Source organism: Pinus tabuliformis, chromosome 7 (assembly GCF_031772625.1).
Source record: "Pinus tabuliformis cultivar Carrire ecotype Pingquan chromosome 7, CPIR1, whole genome shotgun sequence".
In the NCBI taxonomy this organism is placed as follows: Eukaryota; Viridiplantae; Streptophyta; class Pinopsida; order Pinales; family Pinaceae; genus Pinus; species Pinus tabuliformis.
The window spans coordinates 1,006,508,602-1,006,522,976 of NC_142293.1; positions in this window are offsets into that span (position 1 = coordinate 1,006,508,602).

The following is a 14,375-nucleotide window of genomic DNA, read 5'->3' on the forward strand; positions in this document are numbered from 1 at the left end:
TTCAACCAGAGCCTTAGATTCTTTAAACCTATCAAATACTTCAAATTTATTCTTGAGGAAATATATCCATGTATTCCTTGAGAAGTAATATATAAATGATATATAGTAAATAGACTTACCTAGTTATGGAACCGACACAGGTCCAAATACATCACTGTGCACAAGCTCTAACATATATTTCACCCTCTTACCACCAGAGGGGAAGCTCACTCGATTCTGCTTCCCATATACATAATTTTCATAGAAATAAAACTTCGGAGAGCTATCAGACATACCTTTTACCATACCTTTACCATGAAGTATTTGAAGGCCTTTCTCTCCAATATGTCCAAGCCTTTGATGCCATACCATGGTCTTTTCTCGAGAGACCACTAGATTTTCTGCTCCACTTTCAAGAACCACTAAATTGTTGCACCCATCAACAACAATGCTACATTGCAACTTGTATAGATTTCCAATCCGAACTCCCCACATCAATATGAGCGCTCCATGAATGACCTTGCAGGTATCTTTCTCGAACACTGTTTTTACACCTACATCATCCAACTTGCTTATAGAAATTAGATTTCTGGCTAATGCAGGAATATACGGAACACCTGGAAGTGGTTTTTGCCTCTGCAGAAGGAGCATCATCAGATCCCTTCCCTTTCTTAGGAGCTTTAGATTTACAGTCCCTTTTCTAGTTCCCTTCCTTTCCGCATTTCCAGCACACCTTTACAGGTTTTCTTGGAGATTTAGATCTCCCTCTAGATTAAGATCTCCCACTCGGGGACTTATTTTTGTTTATGTTCTGGGACCGTCCTCGTACAGAAAAGGAATCACCATTATGGCTCGCCATATTTTTCCATCTCATCTCCTTTGTCAGCAAGGCTAAGACTATTTCATCAAACTGCAAGGCAATTGCATTTCTACCTATTGCAACAACCAGACTATCCCACGAATATGGTAGAGAACACAATAAACTGATGCACTTATCTTCATTTGAAATTTTAATATCAATAGATAATAACTAGCTTACAACAACATTAAATGCATTCAGATTCTCTATCACCAACTCTTCATCTTTCATCCTTAGGTTATATAACTTTTTTTGTATGAAAAAATTATTCACCAGAGACTTAGATTGGTACAAATTCCCTAGCTTGTCCCACAAATCCTTCGTTGTAGCTTCCCCTGATACATTTAGCAATACTGAATTTGAGGCACACGATCATATTGTGATTTTTCCCTTCCGATAAAGCTTCTTCCATTCTTCATCTGACACTCCCATTGGTTTAGTACCCAGATCTACTGCGATCCAATGATCTTTATCCACCAACAGATCCTCCATATTAAGCTTCCACAACTCAAAACTCTGACCATTAAATTTCTCGATCTCTATCTTTCCATTGCTTGCCATATTCTTTCACCACAAGAATCGATCCTGTAGATCACCCATTGAATAGGTTCTACCACAGGCCCGAGAAAAACCCCTCAGTAGCAAAGGCATCCCCTTAAATCGAAAAAAAAATTGATACCAAATGTAGGTTTTAACCGATATAGAAAGTATCTGCATATGAATTCTAAGAATAGAAAATAAACAAAGGTGAGAGCATAACACATAAAACAAATATGCACAGAGATTTTCCCATGGATCCCAAAACCGGGACTACCAAATTGATTTTTCATTATGTTCCTTTCAATGTTACAATACATATATATACATATTGAAGCATCCATAAACCCAAATCCATTAACCCTTGATTAGAACATAATCATAGTTCCCTTGACCAGATCTACCAAATATCATGCACTGAAAACCATCACGCCTACAACCATGTGTGAAAACCCTAGGTAGGTCCACCCACCTAATATAGGATCCAAAAACAAAAAAAATCCAAGGTGTTGCCCCAGACCCCATAGAGGGGTGCTACCACCCCCCTCAAACCCCCGACAGGGGGGGCTACTACCCACCTAGTGAACCCCCCCTCCCCCTCACTGCACACCAGCGCAACAAAGGAAAGAATAGAACACAGCCCAACATTACACCATCTATATTTGCATTGCATAATCTCCATTATATGGACCTATTAAAACGAACAATGCATGCTCCACACACAGTATTTAATATTTGAAAATTTTATGTACTAAGACAAATGTTAGGCCCACATTGATATTAATGCAACTTCATTTGATTCAACATTGCAATTTTTAATTCCTAATCTCTAATATTTCTCAAATTTCATGAAAAATACAATAGTAAGAGACTTAAGACAATGAAGGTAATTAAAATTTAGAGTGTGTGTATTTAACAAGCTGAATGGAATTTCATTTTGTACAAAACACATATCTCATATATATGTACCATAAATCATGCATTCTACTTATCACTTGATGCATTTTTCTTATCATTTAACTTGAAACATACATCACTTGAAAAGTTGGTATAGGGAAACTATAACTATTACAAAGGGTATCAAAATTTGGGTTCTAAAACTCTACATATGTGAGCCATACAAAATACCAACTAAATGCAAATTTACTTTCATTGCTTCATACTCCTGAACTTAAATGTAAAACCTTTAAGCATCAAACCATGAATCATGAAAAGTGTGCCATGTTTTATAATGTTGATTGTTGATTAAAATCACAAATTATAACTTGAAACCTTACATCAAACAAAAAGTTGGAAGTGAACCAGAACAACCAAGAAAAAGTTGATCAACAAAAAATTTGGAAGGTAATAATGGCATCCAAAATGTGACTTATATGTGACTACATTAATTCACATTTTTTATGCATTATACTTATGCATGTTTTAACTATATGCGTTCTACTTATCATTTAACTTGAAACATACATCACTTGAAAAGTTGGTATGGGGAAATTGTAACTATTAGAAAGGGTATCAAAGGTTGGGTTCTAAAACTCTACATATGTGAGCCATATACAGTACCAACTAAATGAAAATTTACTTTCACTTCTTCATTTTCATAAAATTAACTGTAAAATGTTTAATCATCAAACCTGCATAATGTAAAATATACCATGTTTTATAATGTTGATTGTTGATTAAACTCACAAAGTATAACTTCAAACCGTACATCAAACAAAGAGTTGGAAGTGAACTAGAAAAACCAAGGAAAGGTTTATCAATGAGAACTTTGGGAGGGTAATAATGGCATCCAAATTTTGATTTATATGTGACTACATTTGTTCACAATTTTGATGCATTCCAGTTATCCACATTTTAGCTATATGAGTTCTACTTATCACTTTATGCATTCTACTTATCATTTAACTTGAACCATACATCATTTGAAAAGTTGGTATGGGTAAACTATAACTCTTACAAAGGGTATCAAAAGATGGATTCTAATACTCTACATATGTGAGCCATACGAAGTACCAACTAAATGAAAATTTACTAAATTCATTGCTTCATATTCATGAAATTAAATGTAAAACATTTAAGCATCAAACTATGCATCATACAAAATTTACCATGTTTTATAATGCAATTTTATAGTATATTTCCTTTAAACAACTTTATATTAAAAGTTGAATATACACCCACATCCATAATAGCTCTTCTATACAAGATGATGATTTATTCATGAATGCAACATGTATTGTGTTTTATAATTTGTAATTTTTCTATTCATTAAAGAACATCAACATCCCCACATGAAACCTAAGAATCAAACGAAATCCATATTATCTTCTACTAACATTATAAGAATCATCATGAAAAATGTATAAATTGCAAAATTTGCATATTAAAGATCAATTCATAATAAAGAGTTCTATTTAAAATATGTCCGAAATTTATATCATGATAAAATGAAATATAATAAAAAGGCTATTAAATAAAAATATGCATCAAAGAGATCAATTCATAATAGATTTTTACATAAAACATGTCCAAAATTTACATCATGATCAAAGTAAATATAATAAAAAGACTTTCAAATAAAAATGTGCATCAAAGAGAATCTTGCTGCAATTTATGACCTATCATCATCACCATCCTATCATCATTCCCATCCCCATGGGTGCCCTGCACAACATGTGTAATATGTGTATATACATAAGATTGTGCACTTGTAAAAGGTCTTGGTGTTCAAAAAATGTATTAGCCGGTTAGCTTGTTTAGGCATCTGTCCCAATAAAGCCCTTGCCTTTTGAATCTCCACTTGGGCCACTCTTACTAGGTCAATCTGCTCATAGATGACTTGGATAGATCTCAACACATTACTAAGTGATTGATTGATGTTGGTCCACAAAATTCCTTTGATTTCTGCTAGAGGTCTATACAGAGAGAGATCCTTTTCTAATTATATCACCTTGTTCTCCAATGTTTTGACCTCCCTTGTTTTCTCTGCCACATTCATTTTGGATTTATCATAATTCTTTTCCACCTTTGCCAATTTCTCTTTGACCAGTTTCAATTTTGATACTTGCAGCTTTAATTCTTCCATGGATTTTATTAGTTGTTCTGTACTCATAGTAGTACTGTTGCTTGGTGTTGTTGCTGAGGTACCTGTGATGATCTCTGCTGTTGATGCTGGGACAGTGTGAGGAAATGTTGTTATAAGTGTCAAGGGGGCAATAGTGATTGCTGGGAATACTTCAGGTTGCTGGGAGGTCGACTCTCCTTGCTTTTCTTGTAGAGATTTCTCTAATGCCTGCTCTGTCTCACTCAATCTCTCATTCAGTCTCATGATCAGGTCCATCATGTCCTCTTCAAATTTCTATTGTACAACTTCTGTAGTCTATGGATGCATAGACGGAGGCAGTTTCAGCTGTTTTCTGAGGGCAACAATGTCCTCTTCTTTCTTCTTCATTAGTGCCTTTATGCCTTTAGCATCTTTGCGATCATGTCCAAGTTCAATGATGATCTCCTCCAAAGAATTTATTATGTTGTCCTTAGAAATAGAAGAGGCTTTCTCCAAATCTAGTTGAGCAGAGGTATTATTCAAGGAGTTTTGTAATTTATGAGCTAACATCTATCAATCAGTGTGGAGTAGACCATCTCTCCAGTCTGTTTATGAAGCTCAATCTGCTCCATTGGATGAATATCCTTGGCCAAGACCTCTAGATTTGTCCTGATGTACTCATTTGTTGATTGTGGTTGCTGCACCTTGGGCTTGAAATAACTCATGATCATTTTTTCCTCCCTAATGTCATAGGCAAACATCAACCTTTGCTGGTTTGTGGGGGCCATCTTAAGATACTGGTTATAAATCTACAGTCTTAGTGGGTTGTTTCTAGCCTTTATCTCTGTGAACATCATTTTGATGTCAGAGGCCTACTTACTTGGTGGCCTAGTGGATGAAACTTCCACACTATGCTGCCTTTCTAGCTCCTGCCTATGTGAGCTAGTTGATGTCTCTATTACTAGGAAAGTCTGCTGGCTGGTTACCCTCTCACCTCTTAGACTGTCAATGGTTTCCTTTAAGATTTCCTCTTCTGACAGAGGATTGAGTCTTTGCCTTTTTTCCCCTGGTTGTTCTGCAGGCCCACTGATAGGTGTGGCTTCTTCCCTGTCTCTTTTCTTGCCTCTTTCCTCATTTAGAGGAGTCTGTAATGTTGGGATCTCTAGTGCTTTAGATTGGGTAGGAGGAATTTGTACTTGCTCCTGTTCTTTGGACATTGCTGGCTGGTCTGCCATTATAGGATGCTCTGTATATACCACTTCTTTGCCCTTTGAAATCCCTGTAACTCGTGTGCTGGTTTCTTGTACAGGTTACTGAGAAGTTCCAGTGGAGGATGTACCCACTCTGATTTGTTGAGACAGGTTGAAAGATACCTGTACAAAAGAGTCCAGGTCAAGGGTCTTTTCAATATCTTTCATAGCTTGTTCCATATTTTCTTGTTCAGTAATTTCTTCTATTAATGTACCCTCTACCCATTCATCCTGATTAACAAATTGTTCAATTTCAGGGAGCCTGTGATGTATATAAGCTGATAGCCTATTTCTTACTTTCCTGTCACTTATAAAGCTATTTGGGTCATATGGCACCCACCAGAAGATTTTCTTCAATTTAAGGTCTTCCCCTAATATCTTATCAACATCTTCCCATGCCTCCCTCTTATGGATGATAAAAGGGCCTAACTGTTTTTTAATTCTCAGCTGAGCCTTTTTCTTTGCATTGCAAAAATGGGTTAAATCTGCATTGATAAGCTACCTGAAATACTCCAGTGTAAATAGTCTCATGGGCAGATATTTGGGAAGCTTGAAAGGAACAGTTCACAGCCATATATTCTAATTTCCATATGATTTTGGCAGAGGTACCAGTCACCTATATTGTATTGTCTGGAAAGCTTTAAAATATTCTTTATATCACTAGAGAGCCTAGGAGGAGGAGCTCCTATCAATAGAGTGGAGGTTGGATGTACAAACAAGTTAATGAATTCACAGTATGTATAAGGGGATTCACAAACATTGTGGAAGACCGAGGTCCAAAAGATCACAGACCTCCGCTCTCCTTTGGAATCCAATTTCCTGATGGGAAATGAAAAGCTGTCTGGCTAATAATATAGCAGAAGGTGGTATATGAATGAGGTGTACTTGAAGACTCCTTCTCTGTCTAGATTTATGAATTGCTCATTGATTTTATTGGCAATGAAAGAGGCATAATCATATTTGACAGCAGGGGGATGTCCTGGAGTAAACATTGACAACATAACTAAGATGGTCTCATCAACAAATTCACTCGTTTTGAATCCCAAGATAAAGGATATCATGTCAAGGATAAGCCTGCCAGTTTCAGTAAACCAGGAATGCACATAGGGAGGTGGGCCTTGGGGTTGGCAATCTGGTTTCGTGAATAATTGAGAAATCCGGGTTATTTCTGAATTGGGAAATTGGGTGATTTACTCAAGCAAAAATCCCATGGAAAGAGGAGCCAGAGGCTGAGTGGGATGGAAGTGTAACATCTCATTGATAGATTCAGCAGTTATGTAAAATAAAACAGTTTGGGATGGGGTCATAACTTCTTTACTGACAGGTTCATAGTAGGAACAACGTTGGTGAATAATATATGGGAACACATTTACTAGGGGAAGGTAATACCTAGGAAGATTAGATTCCCATATTCCATAGATATCAGAGTTGCTCAGATGACTATTCCTAATTCGGAAAAATGCCTAGAGATGGTTCATATCTCCAGATAACTCTTTTATTTGAAAATCTATGTCAGCCAAGGGTAACCAATCCAGGTCTCTATGAGGCGCATTGAGAGGTGCCATGTTCAGGGCTATGGGAGCTTCCATGTTTGGTTCTTGTTTTTTCAAACTGGAGGTCGGGCTTCTGTAGGAAAATGGGCAAAATAACAGTTTTGGGTGTCTTTGTATGGCAACTGCGGATTGTTTTCAGCTTGAATTTTGCTCTTTTAAGTAGAATTCCCAGAGGAAAATCGAAATTACAGGGTAATTGGTCAAATGGATAAATACATGGCTTAAGGAGATGAATTGTGCAATTGCAGGTTGAAATGATTGATGGCAGAGCGCATTGTTGTGGTTTCTCTGGCAGGATGGCAGACTGTACACTCGCGCAATCAACTGGACGTAATTTGCATGGAAGACTGCTCACAGAGAAAAATGACAAAAATGATATTTTCTTATGTTTTTAGTGAAATTTTTGTTTGGCGAGGTTTTTTGGCATTTATTGCATGGTTGAAGTCATTGGGGTGGGATGTCATGTCGTTTAGCGTAGGAGCGGTAAGCGGTTTCTTCCTACACATCTTATGGGGTCAAGCAGTTTCGAGCAGGGAGGCAACGAGCAAGGCGGGAGGTCGACACGCGTCCTCGGTACGGGTGCAATACCACCCTTTCCCCAGGAGGTAAACTTCGGCGGTGGATGGGGTCGCAATATAGATCTTAGCTATCAGATGTGAGGGCTGAGATCTGGCGATGGACAGGTTATGAATAAGGTGGAGGTTTAATGCACAGGGGCCCATCCACTAACCACGTTTTTTAATCGCATTGGGCGTAATATTATTGGTTGTTGGGGTTGGTTTAAGTTGTTAATTAACCAAATGTTAATTAACTCTTGGGTTTTTTGCGGAGGGTTAGGTTATTTAAAGGTTTCAAATAAACCCTTAAATCCTAAGTTACATAATGATATGGTTTATAACTAAACCGGGGCGGGATATTAGAATATAGGGGTTTTAAGTATATTAATAATATACGGGAAAGGGCAATTTATACAAGGGATTTTTATAATAATGTTATTGGTTAATATGAATATGATTGAAAGCAAGAACTAAGTCTAATGTCAAGAAACTTAGGCTAAGGGAATGAAAATGGTTTGACACAAGAAATGTGGCTTTGTGCCTAAGTAAAAATGTGGTTTTATTTAGGCCTTTTATGCAATGAGATGAAGTGATTTAAGAGGGATATTAAGTAGATCTTAATATCTTTGGGGGGAGATTAGTAAGTGATTTGGGAAAAGATGAAGGGGGAGTTAATCATGCTTCTGCCATGGTACCTGTGATAGAAGTAAGATTTAATCATTCTGAGAGACAAAACTTATCACAATTTTCTTTCTGCAACACCAAAACTGCCTACCCAGCCTAGTTTGCCAAACATTTTTTCTTTTCTTTCTTTGGGTACACTTAGACTAGCAAACCCTTACAAATTTTCTTTTCTTTTCATGGGAATCCTATCTAAGTCTGCCCTTATTTCTTCCAAGGGCTCAGATTAAACTGTTGAGCTCCTTTGCTTCTCTACCTAACTATTTACGTGCCAAGATTAAACATTTTGGACAGATTTTATTCTTTATCACTAAAACAAGAAAATTGAAACATGAGCTGGGCAAGATTTAGCTGTTTGGCCATTCATCAACTACAACATAAAGTTCAACAAACTACACATGATACTTTTTTTTATAAAAAATTAAATGTTAGTGGCACTTGGACTTGCACACTTTCGTGGTCTTTTGTTTGGGGTTCATTTTTTCATTTGTTGACCATATTATTCTTTTTTCCCTTTGATTTTTTCTTTTGGGGTATACCCTCTTTACATTTTTTAAACATTTCGATTTCTTGAGAATATGGAAAACCTTTACAGTAGGGAAAGGATGAACATATTACAGAGTTGATCAAGTCAATCTTGAAATATGAATCCTATTGGTATAGGAGCATAACACATTGGACATGTTGCACAAATTTTTTTATTTACTAATTTAATTTTGAATCTATATGAGAACCTAAGATAGGTGTTCTAAACAAAAATGTGCCCATTCAATCTAGGAATTATCATGTATTCTTATATTTCTTCACGTGCTATTTATTCTAAATAGATGATTTTTTTTGTTAAGCAAATAGTTTTGGAATATTTCAATGGGTGATGTTGATAGTTCAATGACATATAATTGTTAACAAATTCATGGAGCAAGAGTTTTCACTCCATTACAAGAGAGAATACGATAAATATATTCTCAATCCATAAACGAATCTACTCCTACTTTTGTTCTTCATGTATTGATTATATAGAGTCCACTAATGGATGTGTAAACCATAATTTAAATCCTAGATATAAAGTCCACTATTGCGTGATGTAAGAAATATAGAACAATATGACAATAAATCAAGATAACAATATATTATTATTTAAAATGAGAATATAAGAAATATTTTAAATTTGGCATATGTCTATATACACACATACATACAAGTAAATAATAAATTCTGGTAAAGAAATAACATGAGAAAAAATGAATTAAACATATATAAAGAAATTGATAAAAAACAAATCAAGTTATTTCCTTAAATTAACATATAACAAATATATAAAAATATAACAAATATAACAAGAAATCAAGACAACAATTTATTATTATTTAATAACAATATACTAAACATTTTATTTAACACACACAAAAAAAAAATAATGAAAGGATATTTAAGAAATAATGAACAAATCTTAATTACACATATAAAAGGAAATAGATTCAGAATCAATTCTTTGTTTCCTTAAATTCAAGACAACATAACATATAGGCTATACATGTATCATCGAATAATATGTTCCATTCACATGAAATGTGCTAGTGGAAAATTTTCAAGAATGGTATCATGATCTTCTATGGATAACTTCCATTATTGTTAATTTCCCTAGCCTTCACTTCTTTCAACTACAATCCATCTTCTATGACCAAATGACTATATTGGGTATCTATAACATCTAGCTGGTAGTCTTCAAAAACAATGTGGTCTTTACATTTATTTACTTCCTTAAAGAAATATGCCATTAACACCACTAAAGAAATGATATGTATAATTTGGAGCATCATTAAATTCTTATATCAATGTGACTTTTGAGCTAGTGCAACACAATAAATAATAATGAACTTTATTTAGATTAGTTTTTAATGCAATGACATCAAATATATCACCTTCTCTAACCATATCAAAAAGGCATTCATAATCCTTGTCAATCACAACCACTTCATTATCCATTCCACAGTAGTCAACCTTCAAGATTGAGGGAATTGTTTCAATTCTTCATGTACCGATGGTTTTACATATGTGTTATTGTGGTTTACACACACATTAGTGGACTCTATATCATCAATACATGAAGAACAAAAGTATGAGTGGATTTTTTTGTTAATTGAGAATATATTTATCACATTCTCTCTTGTAATGGAGTGCAAACCTCTTGTTCCATGGATTTGTTAACAACTATATGGCATTGAAATATCAACATCACCCACTAAAATATTCCAAAAGTATTTTCTTAAAAAAAAAACTCATCTATTTCAAATTTCATGAAATAAATCTATCTTTTCGATAGAAAAATGCACCGACATACAAGTACACACATGAGCGCATGTACATATATTTGTATAAATATATACATAGATATACACTTACCTACATACATGAGGCATCCTTGGATCTCATACATGTCTTAAATAATGTTTTCTCCAATTAACAACATCAATTGAATCTACAAGTTAGGAAGCCTCCTCATTTAGTTTATTCCTCATAAATTTACATTTTATGCATGCCCCAACACCCTCATTCTCTTCTTTTCGAGCCCCCCCTAAATAAATTTGATGTATGACAAATTTCAGATCTCTTATCAAAGAGAGACAACCAAAAGAATGATCATGATCCTTTAAATTGATGAGCACAACCTTCTAATCAGCAGCCATTCCCAATGTTCTTTAAAATAGATCTTTCATCTCAATAATACCTTATACAAAATATCAAAACAAATTTGAAAAAAACATGTATAATGTGTATGATCATCACTTATGTAGAAATCACACTCTTTAATCACTTCATGATTATTTTCATTACTATCAATACCATGGATATCAAGCTCTTCATACCTATACAAAATTTGCACAAGGATAGAGAAATAGTCTAAATAATAATACTCACTTTGTATTTGATTTTGTGGAGCGAACATGTAATTATTAGAAAAATTAACCACTACAAATATCGTTTCCTTTTGAAATGCCTGGCATCATTTTATGTACTATAAGTCTTACCATTTTTCTATATGAGATTACTTATTATATTTATATCTTTTCTAAGTGAACTTCTCTATAAAATATGTCACAAAAATGTTGTCTTCAAGTAAATTGATCTTTCTTCATGTTCTAGTTGAATGTGTAAGGACAGTGTATGTAACATATTGATATCCTTTCCACTTTATAGGAAGATTTGACAATTGAGAAACATTGAGATGAATGGGATACCTAGCATCAAAGTGCCAAATGAGAATGTGTTTTGCATTTTCTTACACCAACACATTCTTTCTTATAAATTAGTTAGCCATTTTCTCATGCACATAATATCTTAGATAAAAATTCATGAACACTTGGATGGGGATCATTGGACCAATATTCTATGACAAATTTTAGAAATGTCTCATAATATATTTGGAATTGTGGAATCAATAACAACATGTGTCAAAAATAGTGACATGAATAACATATGATGGTGTGAGATTCAGAATGTATTAAGGGAAATCTTCACATCATTGTCATTCTAAATTATGGAATAACTTCACTTGAGTGATTTGTTTTATATTTTTTTTCGTGAGTTTCATAAATCCCTCTATATATACTATGTCACACACAACCCATCCCTCTATATATACTATGTCACACACAACCCTTTTGATTAAGTGAACCACTAGAATTCAAGTGCAAAAAATCTTTCACCCTATCTCTTACATTATCTCGTTGTCTCTCTTGAAAGAATTTCCTAAAGATATTACCCGGACATGCAATCTCATCATTTCAATCTACTTGAATCCTAAGTTTTTTATGCCTCCATAGATTTTGTCTCAATGTTTTGCACAATGTCATTGTCATTGACATCAATCAATTTGACACATTTCCTTTTCCTACAATACTTGTTAACATTTATTTATGAGGATTTCTACCATTTAGTAATCTATTTTATGATACCAACTATTTATCTTCACCTATTTGCAATCTCTAATTCCTAGTAATTGAATTGCATTTTTTGGATATTTGGGTTTTAAGATTTTATGTAACATATGAGCTTGTGGTATGATATATTTACTTTCAAAAAACTTTTCAGTGGCCACATTTACTTTATTTCGAATTGTATGTTGATTAATTGATGGCTCTATTTCTTTTATTTTAGTTGGATCTATATTTTTTAGAAAATTATCATCAAAGTCAATGTTCTTGTAACTCCCTATTAATTTTAGTGTTTTTCTATATGTGGTAGGATCTTGTTGCTGGTTAGATGTTGTGCTTACATAAAAAAATATAAATTTATAATTTTTACTTGACATGTACATATAAACATTATTAAAAATTTATGATAGTGGCTTTTAAATAATTTAATATAAGTATTAAAAAATGCCGAATTAAACATTAATTGTATCATTAATACTATCATATGCTCTTTCAAAAGTTCCTCAACATTTCTCATTTCCTCATCATTTTCATCTACATCCACATCCTTTTCAAGCTCTCTATTTCCTACCTCTGCATCTCCTCCAGATTCTCTATTTTATACCCCACATCTTCTTCAATCTCTATTCTATACCTCCACACTTCCTTGAACCTCTCCTTTTTTTGTACCTCCACATTTCTTTCAACCCCTCTTTTTTCCCTTGATGCTCTCCTCCTTCTCTTTTTTCCCTTAATGCTCTCCTCTTTGCTGGTAGTTTATCTTTTTTACTTTAAAATTTAATATGATCGTACATTTCTTTAAAATTCAGTTGGTTTCAAATGTTTACAATTCCCTTGTTTTCCCTTAAAAAACAATATTTCTAAACATCAATGTTTTCATACTTTGCACTCCACACTTCACAATCGTTTTCCTTCATCTAATCTTCAAGCTGAGAAAATATACTATTTTTGGTGCAAAGTTTTGCAGATTGAATAGGTGGCATCGATTGCACAAATGATCAGTCGGTTGAAAAAATCTTGAAAGACGGTTTGAAAAACTCTTGACCGAGGTGGTACCGTAAACTTTCATCTTAGAGATTTTTAAACCCTTGGGTGAGAGTTTGGCTTGGTAAGAGAGTCTCTAATAAAACTCTTGGGACGATCATTTTTCTAGCACTGAATTCCTTGCCGAGATTTTTTCTAGATGAGAGATTATTTACTCAAACTCTCCTCCAAGCGTTTAGAAATATTTCGACCGAGTTTTGTTTGCCATGAACTCTTGGTTTAAAGTTGCGAATTTTCTTGGGCAAGAGTTATTTTGGGGGACAATCAACATGGTTAACAAAAAAACCACAGTTACAAAAAAAAGTCATCCGAGAGTTTTTAATTTCTTGACTAAGATTTTTTGTTTAACTCTCATTTGAAAGTTTTTAGTTAATGAAATTTAGGGAAAAATCTCCAATTTTCATGAAATGGAATATTCATAGAAGCTTAATCTCTACTAAATTTCAGATTTAGATGATGCCTTTGGTACCATTGGATTCATCTCTTAATATAGATTCTAATTAATAATATAAGTTTTATTTGTCTTCATAAAGAATTTATATTTATTAATAACATTATACTCAATTGTGTCACTTCAAATTTTAATATTTCTGAAAATTACCTCAATTGAAAAATCAATAACCTCAAAATAAAAAAGAAAATCATTTCAAAATTCACATGGGGATTCCTTTCCCTATCCTCTCAAAAATTGTGTTTTAGCTAACTTATTGATGATCACACTAAAATGAAAATTCACGGATCACTCGATGTGTTGAAAATGTCTTTCCCTATTTCATTAAATCATAACAAGTAGTGCTTGAATCTGAAAATTCACAAAACATAGTCTCTTTTGGGGTGCAATCTATGTAGATTGGTAAGATACAATTTTTTGCCCAAAATTATTTACCATATCTACAAACCATGGTTGTTCCGTAAGTTACTCATTAAACACTCCTGA